Source organism: Equus asinus, chromosome 8 (genome assembly GCF_041296235.1).
Source record: "Equus asinus isolate D_3611 breed Donkey chromosome 8, EquAss-T2T_v2, whole genome shotgun sequence".
In the NCBI taxonomy this organism is placed as follows: Eukaryota; Metazoa; Chordata; class Mammalia; order Perissodactyla; family Equidae; genus Equus; species Equus asinus.
Genome location: NC_091797.1, coordinates 31,861,830 through 31,878,527, shown reverse-complemented (window position 1 = coordinate 31,878,527; position 16,698 = coordinate 31,861,830). Strand labels below are relative to the sequence as shown.

The following is a 16,698-nucleotide window of genomic DNA, read 5'->3' as shown; positions in this document are numbered from 1 at the left end:
AAACTCAAATGGATCAAGGACTTTAAGGTGAGACCTGAAACCATAAAGCTTCTGGAAGAAAATATAGGCATTACACTCTGACATCAGTCTTAAAAGGATTTTTTCAAATACCATGTCCACTTGGACAAGGGAAATAAAAGATAAAATAAACAAGAGGGACTTCATCAGACTAAAGAGCTTGATCAAAACAAAAAGACAACCCACTAACTGAGAGAAAATATTTGCACATCATATATCTGACAAGGGGTTAATCTCCATAACATATAAAGAACTCACACAACTGAGCAACAAAAAATCAAACAACCCGATCAAAAAGTGGGCAGAGGATATGAACAGACATTTTTCCAAAGAAGATATACAGGTGGCCAATAGGCACATGAAAAGATGTTCAATATCACTAATCATCAGGGAAATGCAAATCAAAACTACACTTAGATATCACCTTACACCCATTAGAATGACTATAATCACCAAGAGAAAAAATAACAAATATTGGAGAGGTTGTGGAGAAAAGGTAACGCCCATGTACTGCTAGTGGGAATGCACAATGGTGCAGCCACTATGAAAAATATTATTGATATTTCTCAAAAAATTAAAAATAGAAATACCATATGACCCAGCTATCCCACTACTGGGGATTTATCCAAAGAACTTGAAATCAACAATTCAAAGAGACTTATGCACCCCTATGTTCATTGCAACATTATTCACCATAGCAAAGATGTGGAAGCAACCCAAGTGCCCACTGACTAATGAATGGATAAAAAAGATATGGTATGTAGATACAGTGGAATATTACTCAGCCATAAAAAATACAAAATTCTCCCACTCACAACAACATGGATGGACCTTGAGCGTATCATGTTAAGTAAAATAAGCCAGACAGAGAAAGACAAACACTGTGTGATTTCACTCATATGTGGAAGATAAACACATGGACAAAGAGAACAGTTTAGTAGTTACCAGGGGGAAAGGGTTTGGGGGGTGGGCATAAAGGGTGAAGGGGCACATTTACATGATGAGTGACAAATAATAATGTACAACTGAAATATCACAATGTTAAAAGCTATTATGATCTCAATAAAAAAAAAAAAACTCCCAACAAAGAAAAGTACAGGACCAGATGTTTTCACAGGTGAATTCTACCAAACATTTTTAAAGAAGAATTAATACCAACCCTTCTCAAAACTTTCCAAAATTTGAGTAGGAAGGAACACTTTTAAACTCATTTTATGAAGCCAGCATTACCTCAATACCAAAATCAGAGAAGGATGCTACAAGAAAAGAAAAATTACAGGGCAATATCCCTGATGATCATAGATGCAAAAATCCCCAACAAATACTAGCAGATCAAATTGAAGAACACATTAAAAGACACATACACCACTATCAAGTGGGACTCATTCCTGGGATGCAAGGATGGTTCAACATATGGGAATCAATAAATGTAATACACCATACTAATAGAATAAATGATAAAAATCATATGATCATCTCAATAGATGCGGAAAAAGCGTTTGACAAAATTCAACATCCTTTCGTGAGAAAAACTCTCAACAAATTGGGTATAGAAGGAATGTTCCTCAGCATAAAAAGCCCATATATGACAAGCCCACAGCTAATATCATACTTAATGGTGAAAAGTTAAAAGCCTTTCCTCTAATATCGAGATCAAGACAAGAATATCAACTCTTGCCCTTTCTATTCAACATAAGTAGTGGAAGTCCTAACCATGGCATTTAGGTAAGAAAAAGCAATAAAAGACATACAAATCAGAAAGAAAGAAGTAAAGCTGCCACTATTTGCAGATGATGTTATCTTATATAGAGGAAATCCTAAAGATTCCACCAAAAAAACCTGTTGCAACTAAAAAAATGAATTCAGGAAAGTTGCAGGATACAAAATCAATGTATAAAAATCAGTAGCATTTCTGTACACTAACAAGGAACCATCCCAAGGAGAAATTAAGAAGACAACCCTATTTACAATAGCATCAAAACCAATATGATACTTAGGAATAAATTTAACCAAGGAATTGAAAGACCTGTACACTGAAAACTATAAGACATTGATGCAATCAAAGAAGACATAAATAAATGGAAATATATTCCATCTTCTTGGATTAGACGAATTAATATTGTGAAAATGTCCATATTACTCAAAGCAATCTACAGATTCAATACAATCCCAATCAAAATGCTAGTAGCATTTTTTCACAGAAATAAGACAGACAATCCTAAAATTTGTGTGGAATCACAAAAGATCCCAAATAGCCAAAGGAATCCTGAGAAAGAACAAAGTTGGAGGCATCACATTTTCTGATTTCAAGTTATACTACCAAGCTATCGTAATCAAAATAACAGCATACTAGCATAGAAACAGGCACACAGACCTGGACCAGAATAGAGAGCCCAGACACAAACCCATGCATATGTGGTCAGCTAACTTTTGACCAGGGTGCCAAGAACACACAAGGGGGACAGGACAGTCTCCTCAATAAACAGTGTTGGGAAAACTAGACATCCACATGCAAAAGAAAATAATTGGTCCCCTATCTTACACCATTCACAAAAATTAACATGAAATGGATGGAAGACTTAAATGTAAGACTTGAAACCATAAAACCCCTAGGAGAAAACTTAGGTAAAAAGATCTTGACATTGGTCTCATCAAAGATTTCTTGAATAAGATATTAAACGCACAGGCAACAAAAAGTGAGAATACGTTAAACTAAAGAGCTTCTTCACAGCAAAGGAAACAATAAATAAATTGAAAATGCAACCTGAAGAATGAGAGAAAATATTTGCAAACCATATATGTGATAAGGGGTTAAAATCCAAAATGTATAAAGAACTTATACAATTCAATAGCAAAAAGTAAATAATCCAATTAAATAATTGGCAAAGGACCTAAATAGACGTTTTTCCAAAGACATACAAATGATCAATAGGTATATGAAAAGGTGCTCAGTATCACTAATCATCAGGGAAATGCAAATCAAAACCACAATGAGATATCACTTTACACCTTTTAGGATGGCTATTATCAAAAAGACAAGAAATAAATGTTGGTGAGGAAGTGATGAAAAGAGAACCCTTATAACACTGTGGGAATGCAAAAATGATACAGCCATCATGGAAATCAGTGTGGTGGTTCCTCAAAAAAAATGAAAAATTGAACTACCATATGATCCAGCAATCCCACTCCTGGGTATATATCTGAAGTAATTGAAATCAGTATCTCAAAGAGATATCTACACATTCATGTTCATTGCAGCATTATTCACAGTAGCCAAGATGTGGAAACAACATAAATGTCCTTCAACAGATGAATGGATAAAGAAAGTGTGGCATGTAAGGTGGCATACAAATACATACTCACAATGGAATATTATTCAGTCATAAAAAATGAAGAAATTCTGCTATTTGCGACAACATGGATGGAACTAGAAGGCATTAGGCTAAGTTAAATAAGGCAGACAGAGAAAGAAAAATACTGTATGGTATCACTTGTATGTGGAATCTTAAAAAAAGGACATTTCGTAAATAGAACAGAATGGTGGTTGCCAGGGGCTGGGGGAGGGGGAAATGAGGCTGTTTGGTCAAATTTTAAGTTATAAGAAGAATAAGTTCTGAAGAACTAATGTATAGTACATTGACTATGGTTAATAACATGGTATTGTGTACTTGAAAGTTGCTGAGAGTAGATCCTAAATATTCTTACTGCACACACACATAAAGAGAGTTAACTATGTTAACTATGTGAGGTCATGGCTGTGTTAATTATCTTGACCTTGGTAACCATGATAGAATGTATACGTATATCAAATCATCACGTTGTATACTTTAAATATACACAATTATATTTGTCAATTATTTCTTAATGAACTTTTAAAAATTACACTGAAAAAGAAGAGCAAACTAAGCCTAAAGAAAGCAGAAGGAAGGAAACACAAAATATTAGAGTGGCAACTAATGAAATATAAAGAAGAAAAACAGTAGAGAAAATCAATAAAACCAAAAGCTGGTTCTTTGAAAAGCTTAACAAAACTGACACACTTTTAACATTTCACCAAGAAAAAAAGAGAAAAATCAGAAATGAAAGGTGACATGTTAATACTGATCTCACAGAAATAAAAAGGATTATAAAGAAATACCATGAACAATTGTACATAAATAAATTAGATAACTTAGATGAAATGGACAAATTCCCAGAAAGACACAAGCTACCAAAGCTGAGTCCAGAAGAAGTAGCAATATGAAATAACCAGAATTCTATCATGGAAAAGCTTTTAGAAACATCCTCAGACTCTCTTCACCATTCACCAAGGATGCACAGAACCTTGATGTGAACATTCTGGTCAAAATGCTCCTAGTAGGGAAAGACATCAGTGCCTTTCACTGAACTGCTTGATGTAGTGCAGCTGATCTCCCCAAGACCAACCCCACAAAGCCAGTCACATCCTTCATTTTCTCCAAGTGACATAGTAAAGACTCCCATATTAAGGAGCCCTCAATAACTGAGAAAACTAGCAGAGAAATCTATCATTGCAGGTGGTCTTGTGACATCCAGACTCTCCAGTTGATAGAAAGATCAGTGAATAAAGAAGGGAAGAGAGAGATGTGTTCTTTCAGTGTCCAAGTGTCAGACTGAATTTCTAGTGTTAAATTAAAATTTAGATATGAGAAGTCTACTGGAAGAAAGAGATTATGGCATTTATAAGCTTACTTGATGATGCCTTATCAAGAGTGAGAAACATATAAGAAGTAATAAGAGAGAAAATCCAAGAAAGCTAAAAATGAGCACTTCGTGGCACCAGTCTTGTTATAAACACCTTAATATTGTGTATATCTTCATTCAGCAGTAGAAAAGAACAAGTATGTGCATGGGTAGTGAAACACGTTATCTGTCACTGGTAAATTTGCATAGCAATGCATAATCTTATTCTTATACATAAGTTACCAATACACATTGCTCTTGAGTTAGTAGCAGTATAAATCAACTGCACTCAAATTATCAGCCATCACATTTAGGAAATTCTGTAATACAAAGCAAATTTGGTCTGATTTATCAGATTTGCCATTGGGTGGGGTGAAGGGAGAGGAAGGTGCTAGCTGATTTATCCCAGGCCCTGAAAGTTTCACTGTTCCAGAAAACAGACTTGTGCCCTTACTGATGACCCAGCATATGCACAGGACTCAAGGACTGGCCTCCAGTAGGGGGCTCTTTTGTTGCCTGGACACTGAGCTGGTGGTCAGCATGGTTCCACTCTCTGCTCAAGTGTGAGTGCTACAGATCCAGCCCCCTGGTTAATGCAGTCCTTATGGTTCAAGCCCAGACTCTTTCGGATATGGAGACAGTGGCCCCAACTCTGTCTGACTGGCCCAGAGCTGGACACAACACTCACTATCATACCAAACAATTTCAGATCCTTCTTACTGCCACAGGTTTCCAAAATGCCTTTTTTAATTTTTGGAAACTTCTACAGTGTAGTTACTAATATGTTGGACTCATATGCCCAGGAAGTGTTCTGTGAAATATAATTCTTATTGAAAAGTTCCTTCACAATTGGGAGTGTTAACCTACACTCTTGATATCCTTATAAGTAATTTGATTTTACGTTCTTCACATCTTGTGTGACTATTGGTGGAGGATTGACCAAAGGCTATATTGCTATCTAAGATTTACGCCGAAAACCTCAGAGAAACTAATAACACATTCGATGCTTATAGGAAGGGAGGAGGTATCTGGGCATAGGAAGTGGTTATTAGACCAGGGTTGAGGTTGAAGAGGAACAATGATGACATAAACCTTTGCATAAACCACATTTACACGAAACCGTGATATATCATCAAATAGTTTTCTTTCCAGCTAATGAGGTGAAGGAGGGAAGGCAGCATCATTTGTCTCTGGCAGATGAAACCATCAAGAAGGCATGCACAAAGTCGTGGTGGCAGGCAGGAGTGGGGAGAGAGAAATTCCATTAACGTCTCAATTCAGTGAAATTTGCATATGGATCATTTGTACATGGAGCATCCTGTAGAATTTCTGAAATTACCTGCCCATGCTGTCCCCACTATGTCTGTTCTCTGCTTTTCTTCTTGTCCCACAGGACTTCAAGGAACCCTGGGATCATGGCCACAAACACAAAAAGTTTCTAATATCTTAGTTGAGCTCTTAAGCCCACTTTTCAATCCTTTTACATATCTCCAGTCATTTCTGCTTCTTATTTCCCTCTAAAGTGTTTTTTTTTAACCACTTACCTCATGGAACTAAAATAATGACCTAATTTCACCTCACAGATAAAGAGAGGAGAAAAGATATGAACACTCCCTGAGTCTGATGAGCCTTACATTCTGAATCCATGAACCCTGTGGTGCTCAAGTCAGCAGGGATAGAAGAGCACTACTGAGGTTCACAAACTTTTTGCTGCAAAAGGAAACTTTCAGAAGAAATGTCCAGTCTGCAGTGAAAGCACAGTAACTTCTGTGTTGGAACTTCTGGGATTGAGTGCAAGCCCTGACTCTTTAACCCCATTTAGCGATGGTCTCAGCTCAGGAACATTTCTTTGGTTATTTGATAAAGCTCGGAAGTTTTGTTAGCTTCAAAGTGTTCAAACCTATAAGATTTCTAAGCAAGTCTGACTGAATAAAATTTCAGATTCCTCAGCTGATCATGAAGGCTCCAAAGTGTATCATCATTTTAAATAACCTGCAGATAAATTATACTGGATCTGACCAGGAGTGTTCATTTGTGAACGTATGCATGAATCAAATGTATGTCAGGTATGAGAAACAAATCTAGGAAGAAGACCCCTTTTCTACCCATAGGAGTCCACAGAGAAGAACTTAGTCAGCTGCAAAATTGCAACTTTCCACTTCTTTGGAAGAACTGAGTGGGTGGTTTAACAAGTGGTCCAGTGTCTGTGAGGGGAAGTGTGGCATAAATGGCCTTCCATGTCACAGTGTAGCACAGTCGCCCCTCTGGCACATCACTCTGAGGTTAAACTGCCTGGGCTTGATTTCTGGCTCCACCTTTTAATAATGGTGTAGCCTTAGACAAGGATCCAACTCCTCCATGTACAATTTCCTAACTGGCAAAATGGGGAAGGGAAGTAATAATGATAGACCTGCCTCATGGTATCATAAAGATTAAGTGAGTAAATATAGTAAAAGCACTTGGAAGATTTATGGAATATAGTAGGCACTCAATAAATATCAGGCATTATTATCATTATTATTAATTATCTTTATCATGATGGCTGGAGGGCAACCTGGCAATCGGTCTTCATTTTCTCACCACCTTGGCTGTTAAGGATCCAATACATCTAGGGAGAAAGTCTCAGGGATAAAAGCTAAAAGAAGCCTGGCTTTCTTTATATTGGGTGGGAGAGGGGAGGAGGGAAGGAACATGAGAGGAACAGCCACTTCATGCTTTAGGTTCTGCCATCGTTCTACCCACCTTCAGGAAACTAACCAGCTCCCAGAGATCTGGGGAAACAGCTGGGTCTGCACCCTCCATCCCGTCCCCCCATCCTGATTCCCTTTCTACCACTTACACATCCCAGAATTTGTTGCTTGACTCTGAAATTGCAAGAATCAAGTTCACAACAGTAGGCCAAATTCACAGTAGATTTGGGGGCTTATTGGCAGTTTAGTAAACAGAGCCTAAACCACGTAGCATATCCTGGAACTCACTTGGGGCTGAGTGGACATAAAGAAATGAAGTATCTTCTGCATTTCCAGAAGTGTAAACCCTTTAAGATGTTGATATTTATAGTAGTCACTTCCCTGCAGACCTGTGGGTGTGAGCCCATCCTTGGTATAAGTTCCAACACTTGATTGTGACCTAGATCATAAGGGTAATACCTGTTCCTTCATCTGACTGCTGAGCCTTTCACTTCTCTTTGCATACAGGACATTTTTCTAGACAGAAAAGCAGAGCACCCTGGAAGACACACCCATGTACTAAGTGTTATCTACATTTCCTCACCCAGCCCCCAACGTCCACAGCCCCAGTCCTCTCTAGCTAGGCTTTGGTTACAAACAACCTTTGCGGAACCTGGGTTTAAGTGAAACCAATATAAGACATTGGATACTTTCCCCTCAGACAAATCAAAACCATCTGGAAGGCAGCATCATTTGTCTCTGGCAGACTGAGCCATGAAAGACTGTAAGAAAAAATACTTAGTTACAGGAAAAGAAAAAAGTATCCATTAACAAGGGCAAAAAGTTATAAAACACTAAGTCATACATTTAACAAAGAATACAAAGAATCATCAGAGAAAATATTATGAAACTTTTCTGAGACCACAAAAGAGGATGAAAAAATGGAACAGAATACAATGTCTCCAGAGAGGAATATTATGTGTAGATTTAATGCAGTTTTAATCAAAATCTACATGGAATTTTAAATATTTATATTTTGTTTCCAAAAGCCAATATGCAAAGTGTCTTCATATATAAGATTGCCACTGTATTGAGCAATGTTTTTAAATAGTTAGCTTTGTCCTCCACTATATTGCTTAATTTCCAAAGGGCTCTGTTTCTTTCTTGTATTATTTTGTTCTTCTGGTATGGAGATGACTTATTCCATTATCTTTGATGGAATATTAATAATCATAGTTTTGGTATAAAGAGCTAAATCCTAGAGACAGGTTCAGGACACCACATCCAGAGTGGCTTTGCAGGCTTGCCTTGCTCTGTTCAACTGCCATGCCTTGTACCCACACAGAGAGCACAAGCTAAACTAGAATTTACTGACAAAGAGCATTTGCAGAAGTTGTGTTTAAGTGGAACAGCAATTTGGCATTGAATGTGTTCTCCCCAGCCAATGAGGATCAGACATAGAGCAGCATCACTCGTCTCTGGAAAACTAAACTATCAAGAGAACTCACAGGAATAGAGCTACTATGTACTGAAAAAAGGGTCTCTCTTCACAACACCAAAAAAATGTAATATGTAAGAAACAAAGAATATAACAGAACTTTACTAATGTATTTAACATAACATGAATACTGAAGAGATATAAATCAAATACAACATGAAATTCTAAAATTAACACTGCGATTCTAAAGGTCAATGGGATTGATGAATAGGCCAGACTAACGAACAACACTTTTCTCTTTTACGGAACTTATTGCTTGGTTTATAATTACTCTCTTCTCAACTATGATGTTTAATTGATAATTTGTCAAATATTTCTGTAGTTTACAGGGATGGGATATTTTCTAAAGTGAGTAGTTGGAAGGGGCACACAAGCACAGATTAACCCTTTGGCCCTACACACCCCACCAATAAAAACAGAGCTTTTCTGGTGTCTGCATTCCTCATGAAAGTGACCTGGACACTTGAGTGGTGAATTCCACCTTAGTTCTGATTGTAAACATACAATTCCTTGTCACCTCACAGCCAACCACTAATCTCAGTAGTATATGTCTAGGTATTTGAGAAATACAAGGCTGGATAAAAGCATTCTGAAAAGCCTATGATTGCCTCAGCAGGCTTGGATCTTGGACGTGGGACCATGACAAACATATCTGCTCTCCCCATATCAGAGGCTCAGGCTGTCACCTATAAAATCTTGTCTCGTCAGTCTCTCAAACTCCACTGGCAAAGTTTTTTAAGGAACTAAGCTCTTTCAGGTTTATGACAATTTGTATTCAGTTATTTGAAGGACCAAGAATCCTTCTCAGCCCCAAAGATCTGCAGGACTCTAAGGAAAACAAATGCTCATCATACTAATCCATGGGATGGGGAGTGAGAAAACAGATTTGCATAATATAGAGGTAGTAATCACAGCATCATCTTTTTAACGTGATTTAGGCAGTAAGGACACTGGATCATTGCTGATTGGGCTGTTCACTACCTCATCATGTAACCTAAAAGCTCATGACTTGCAGATCACATGATCTCCTAGGTTCAGAAAGAAGGCCATGTTGGGCAGAAGTAGGGGATGGAATGCCATGTACTTGATCAGCATGGTTACTTGAATCTGGGTTCTAGACTTGCATATGTCTCTTGTCCAGACTTTGTCCACTTAACAAAAATAAGATCCACAGATCCTGAAGCACAGCCTCTGTGTTTAAGGTATCCAGATGATACCACAAAACCTCTAAAAAATATCAGAGGCATTAATTTCATGGTCTACTAATATTTTATTTTGAATTTCCACAGCTTGACTGACACCCTCCCACCACCCACCACCATCAGTCTCCTGATAAAGGGTCAGAATTCAAATGAACTCCAGCCGTGCCCTGGATGTGGTGAAATGGGACTTCTCTCATAATATAGTCCAACCTGACACACCCATAGATATTGGAGAGAGATGCTGCAAATATTAGGGCATTCCAGACCTGTGTACATTATTGACTAGAGACTCTATCTTGTGCTTATTTCTTCCATTAATTGACAGAGGAGAATCTACATTACACGTTGATGGGGAGCTTGAAGTAGTAAAGCACAGCTTTCAGGCAGTGAAGCATTGGATAAATGCAGCCTAATATGCCTTGAATATCAAGTACCACTATGAAAACTAGAACTATCATCTCCTGCAAGCCACCGCCAATATACCCCTCCATGAATCTCCTCTTAAAGAGGTTGAAATACAAGAGCACCCTGGAGTTCCCACTATCTAAAGGAGATTCAGTATGTGATGCCCAGATACACCCTAGATCCATTAATTCAGGATCCCTGGGAGAGAAAACCAAACATCAGTATCTTTAAAGCTCCCCAGGTGATGCCAGAATGTAGCCAACTTGGGGACTAGTACTATGGAGCAGTGGTTCTCAATCAAGGGCAATCCTCACCCCAGCCCCACCAAAAGGACATTTGGCAATGTCTGGAGCATTTTTGGTTTTCACTGGCATCTAGCCGACACAGGCCAGGGATGCTGCTAAACATCCTATAATACACGGGACAAGCCCCCCTCAATGAAGAATTACCCCGCCCCAAATGTTAGTACTGCCGAGGTAGAGAAACCCTGCTCTACAGCTGTGTCACTCCAAGCACAATCTGCAGACTTGGGGAGTTTGTTAGAAATGCCAAATCTCGGGACCCACCGCAGATCTTCTGAATTATAATCTGCATTTTAACAATATCCCTAGATGATATGGATGTGCAATAAAGTTCTAGAAGCTCTTTTCCAGGGCTGAGCTCTCAAACAGCTGCCCATAAAAATCACCTGATCTCCAGCCCTTCTTCCTAGTCAATTAAATGAGAATACACGAGAGTTGAACAAAGCATATTTTAAAATCTGCCCAGGTGATCCTTATGCCCAGGCATGGCTGAGAACTACTGCTCTTATGTCAAAAAAATGGATATGACATGTAGCTCACCATCAGCCGCAATCAGTAGGGAGAAAAGGCCCCTGGCCTGCAGGCTTTGAGACCTGAATGAACACACCAGGAAACAAAGGGAAGATTCAGCAGATCTAGTGTCATTGCAGATGCAGAGTCACAGGCAGAACCACAGGACAGGAAAGGAAGGAGCAGGGTCCTGACCTCAGGCTGAGGAAGGGGACACAGACAGCCTGATCACAAGGTCTGCCTCCTAAAAGCTAAACAGAACACCTCCACAAATCCTCTCCCTAATTTGTCCCGTAAACTCAGAGCAACTAAGTGGCTGTACATAAGAAAAGAACATATTGTGTATCACTCTGCGAAAGGAAGGAGGGACAGTACCAGTTGGTTGAGGCCTAGGATGGCATATAAAAAAGAATTAAGAAGAAAATGCAAAAGTATAAGCAGTAGAAAAACATTCCCTTATTTTCTCTTCACTGCCAGAGATAAATGAGAAGTGTTCTCTTCATCTCTCTCTCTCTCTCATTATATGTGTGTGTATGTATATATTTGTATATGTTTATACATATAACAAAATTATAGAAACGTTGCAAGTGCAGTACAAATAACATTTTTTTTTCCTGAACCCATTTGAGGATAAGTTACTGACCTGGTGCATTACTCTCAAATACTTCAGTGTCTATTTCCTACAAACAAATACATTCTCTACACAGTAACAATAAACCCATCAAAATAAAAAAACTGATACATGACTACAATCTAATTTTCAGACCCAATTCAAGTTTCATCAATTAACCCAATAATAGCATTTATAACAAAAAAATCAAGTTCAAAATCACATTGCATTTAGTTGTCATGTCATGTCAGTCTTCTTTAACACGGAACTGGTGTTTGCAAGTTCTTGACAGATATCAATCTTCAAATTTGTGAACAAGATGTCAGAATTCTTGGGAATTCTCAGGAATTTCTAAAATCATAAGTTTTCTGATATTGACTTTTTTATACTTCCTCATTCAGTGTTTTAAAAAAATAATAAACATGGGGCTGGCCTGGTGGCACAGCAAAGTTCACATGTTCCGCTTCTCCGTGGCCCAGGGTTCACCGGTTCAGATCCCACTTGGCAATGCCATACTGTGGGAGGCATCCCACATATAAAGTAGAGGAAGATGGGCATGCATGTTAGCTCAGGGCCAGTCTTCCTCAGCAAAAAAGAGGAGAATTGGCAGTAGTTAGCTCAGGGCTAATCTTTCTCAAAAAAAAAAACAATAATAATAATAATAAACAGTGAATTATTTTTCTGTTACAGTGTTATTCTAATTTTTCAGAGGTTTTCTACAGAAAAGTAAACATACGGAAATAAATGCATGGTTTATTATTATAAAACCATACATTATAAAAATATATATTTTAATAACAATGTAAAATTATCTTTATCTGATGTAAACATTTGATAACAGAAAACATTAAAAGAAGGGAACATGAGTCTGGCCCAGTGGCATACTGGTTATGTTCACACACTCCTCTTTGGTGGCCCGGGGTTTGCAGGTTCAGATCCCACGTGTGGACCTAGCACTGCTCATCAAGCCACACTGTGGTGTTATCCCACACGAAATAGAGGAAGATTGGAATAGATGTTAGCTCACTGACAACTTTCTTCAAGCAAAAAGAGTAAAACTGGCACCAGATGTTAGCTCAGGGCCAATCTTCCTAATCAAAAACCAAAAAGGGAACATTAATGGAATACATATATGTCAAATAAAAACCACTTAAAATTTAAAAATATCACAAATTTCTAATATTTAAAAGAGCATTGTTAAATTAAAATTTTAACTGCCCCATCTGATAGCCTTACTCTTTCTTTCACGGCAAATTTTTCAGATATAGGAACATTTCTTTCATTTCGTGATGGTGTTGATCAAATTGCTAACAGTACCTCCAAAACCATCTTCATCTGAGACTTTGGGATATGGTGACTCATGTAAGCTTATTTCCTTTTTTAATGATGAAAATATTTTGTCTGCTTTACAAATGACTCCACCCTATAGTGAATATTGCAACATTCAACAGGGACGAGGCCAGCCAACATTGCTGAGTAGTATACAAATAACAACATTTGAATCTCCTAAGCAAGATTAACAACATTACACAGAATCATGTGACAAAATTGTCAATTTAAGGGCTTCTTTCACTTCTAAAGCTTGTTATTTCTTGGAACACCACTCATAGGGACTGTATAAAGTAAACTATGTATATAAACATTATTATTTATTGTATTTGTAAGAATGACTCACCATTATCAGCAGACAGGGACATAGACACACATGTGTAACATGCAACGGCTACAACCGACTGACTGATTCAATCACGACTTTCTCTTTTATAAGCTCCTGACCCCCTTCCTGGAAATGTTGACCTCAACCTTTGACTCTATGTGTCTGTGTTTTCAGCTCTTGCCTTGAACTTGCCGTGGTGGATTCCTTCAAACCAGTAACATTTCTATGTTGATTGTTAATTCTCTCCCACTCTCCTATTTCTCGACTGACTTTGGGGGATTCAAAATTTGGAAAACATAAACTTTATGAAAAGTGCCAAGAAGGAATACCCACATGAAATCGTTACCTCAAATAGATGTTCAGTCCTCTCTCGATGTTCATAATCTTGACACTTTTGAAGGTTATAGACCAGTTATTAGGTAGATGGCATCTCAGTTTTAGGTTGTCTGATATTTCCTCATCAGTAGATTCAGGTTATGCATCTTTGGAAGGGATGTCAGAGAAGCGATGCTGTGTTCTTCTACTGCATCCTACCAGAGGGCACTTCTTTTTACTTGTTCCATTAATGATGGTTTATTTTGATTATTTGATAAAAGTGGTGTCTTCCAGTCCTCTACACTGTTAATATATATTATTTGTCTTTGTAATTCTTATTATTTTGAGACATCTCTTTAAAACTAAGTAAATATATCATTTCTTATAAATCATTTAATTTATTCAATTATTCATGTATGTATGCGTATGCAGACTCACGTTTTCCTATTTAATTCAATGGGTTATAATCCATTACTATTATTATTTTCATGTCCAAATTTCCCAAAATTTGTCTACTGAGGACCTTTTCAAATTGGCTTCTGTGTCCCTTTGACATATTCTTATCATGCTTTGAGAATTCCCTTAATTTCTGTCACAAAAGACATTCCAGACTTGTCTTCTCTTTTTTGTGATCCATCCCTGGAATCAGCCATTTCTTCAAGGAACACCGGGTACTTTAAGTTAGGGACAGTATTTAGAAGACAAGACTTGGGTCTAAGTGTGCTCATTGCTCTCGGGGTGTTGCTGCTTCCAAACTCTCTCAGAAGACCTACGTAGGAACACACACACACACACAGAAACATTTTCGAATATATCCTGTATATATATTTACATATATATAACCATAAGATCTCACTGATACCTCTGATTACAATGCAACATGACAGGATTCAATCTAGTTTTTTCCCTTCCTACCTTTGTACATTCCTTCACTGACAATGAAAAATCTGGATCCTGTTATTCCTAATTTTTTTACTTTCTTGAACAACCCCTCAGTATATAACCAATCTCCCATCTCTTCCCTAACCCTTTTCCCTGCACAGATGCTCTCCTCACACTAAAACTGAGCCACCACCCCATGTAGATGCCCTCTTTACTGTGCTCAGGCTCTGACACCCACATGAGACCATGCATTCACGTAGAAGTCCAATGCCTTCTCTAAATATTCAAGCTCCACTACCCCAGGCCAGGCCACCCCTCTAAGTGCCTTTCTCATCTCACTTGGGCTCTGACTCCCTAATCTAGGTCACCTACCTTCACAGATGCTGTCTTCAAATTATTGGGCTCTGATGGACAACATGTCTTCTTCCATTTCAGTACAAATGACTGCTGTGTTCTCCTCCCAATCCCTAATGGCTTTAGGACTAAATTGTTCAGGAAGAGAAGAAAGAAGAGGAAAAGGAAAAGTGCTACTTCCCTTGAGAGTAAGATTTGCTCATCCACTCATGTCCTACCAGTGTTATAGCCCAAGGGGTGTCGTCTGCTCATTGCAAGACATGCCAATAGTCAGGAGGCAAGGTGGCAGGAGAGGAAGAGTTTATTACAGCTTGCTAGCAAGAGGGAATACGGCTTACTCATGTCTGAAAGAACCGTCTTACAGAACAAAGACTACAGAGCAGTTATATATGGGGCTGGTCTCTAGGTAGGGGAGGTGGCTGGTCTCTGGGGGTGGCAGACATCTGGTCCCAGTTCCTGACAGTCCTTTGTTTTTGTTTTACTGGGTATGCATCAGAGAATGGATCAATGCCCTGTACCCTGATCTTTCAGTTGTCATTGATGATGGCTATCAGCATATATCATCATAGGCTCTCTGACAAGGAAGGGGGGCAGGGGGAAGGGGAAGGGTGAGGGAGGGAGTCATCACATTTCTAGAGAACTCAAAAGAACAAAATTATCATCTTAAAGCAGCTGGGAGGGGCCACAAAATCTACAGAGTATCCCTGGGGTAGTTAATCGGAAATCATTTAAAGTTACAATATGGTTTCTTTTCTACAATATGGCCTCACCTATGTCAACTTTGTGTTGAGCCGGTATCTCCAGGCCCTGAAGAATATAACACTAAAGTCAATAACCCAGTCACTGGAAGGGCATGAGCAAATTCTCTCAGCCCCTGGGAAAGCTCCAATCAAGAGGCAAATATGGCACCAATGATCCAGGGGAGGAAAACAAGAGCCCACCCTCCAAGAAAAATAATCTGTCATCCCCCTCTGCTTTAACGTTATCTCGTGTCTAAGAAAATCAAGTCCCAAAATTTTAATCAACTTTTAGATTTTTTTTTCCTCACTCACCCCACCTCTTCTTCCTCTATATGGTTGGAAAAGCCTCTTCAGACAGACAGTCTCATATCCAGCACTGGACTTCTTTATTTCCATCTTGGGGTTCCTATGTTTCTAACTTAGGAAATTTTGGCCTCAGAATAAAAACCCTAACATCTTGCTCTGAGAGCATTGAGTCTACTTCTGTTGAAATCAAGCCATGAGTGTCGATGTTTTTTGCTGTACCTTGATGTCTTCATATTTAATATTGAACCCCAACTGAGGCATAGAAGAGACACAGAGGTGCCAGGTGAGACTAATTCACTCTACGACCCTATCTAGAGGAAGAAAGGAACCAACTGCACCTTTGGAAGAGTGGATGAGGGAAAGGAAAAAGAAGAGGCACGTCCATTCATTATCCAAGAGGCCACTTCCTAAAAACCTACCTTGAAGAAAAAAAAAATAGTGCATTTTAATTGTAGATGAAGTGACTTCTGTACACTGAAAGGTAATTCAATCAGAATTCCAAAATATTCCTGCCCTGGGACAAGGGAAA

The 16,698-nt window shown here is 38.5% G+C and overlaps 1 long non-coding RNA gene across 3 annotated transcripts in view; it reads right to left on the bottom strand.

Annotated features, from left to right (window-relative positions):
* The window catches only part of LOC139045980 (uncharacterized), a 41,603-nt gene that overhangs the window by 7,013 nt on the left and 17,892 nt on the right, over positions 1 to 16,698 (bottom strand). For all 3 annotated transcript variants that reach the window (XR_011505520.1, XR_011505521.1, XR_011505522.1), the window contains 2 exons: positions 15,142 to 15,251; positions 13,919 to 14,656 (listed from right to left, as the gene is read on the bottom strand). This is a non-coding gene — a long non-coding RNA (uncharacterized lncRNA). The remainder of the gene's footprint in view (positions 1 to 13,918; positions 14,657 to 15,141; positions 15,252 to 16,698) is intronic.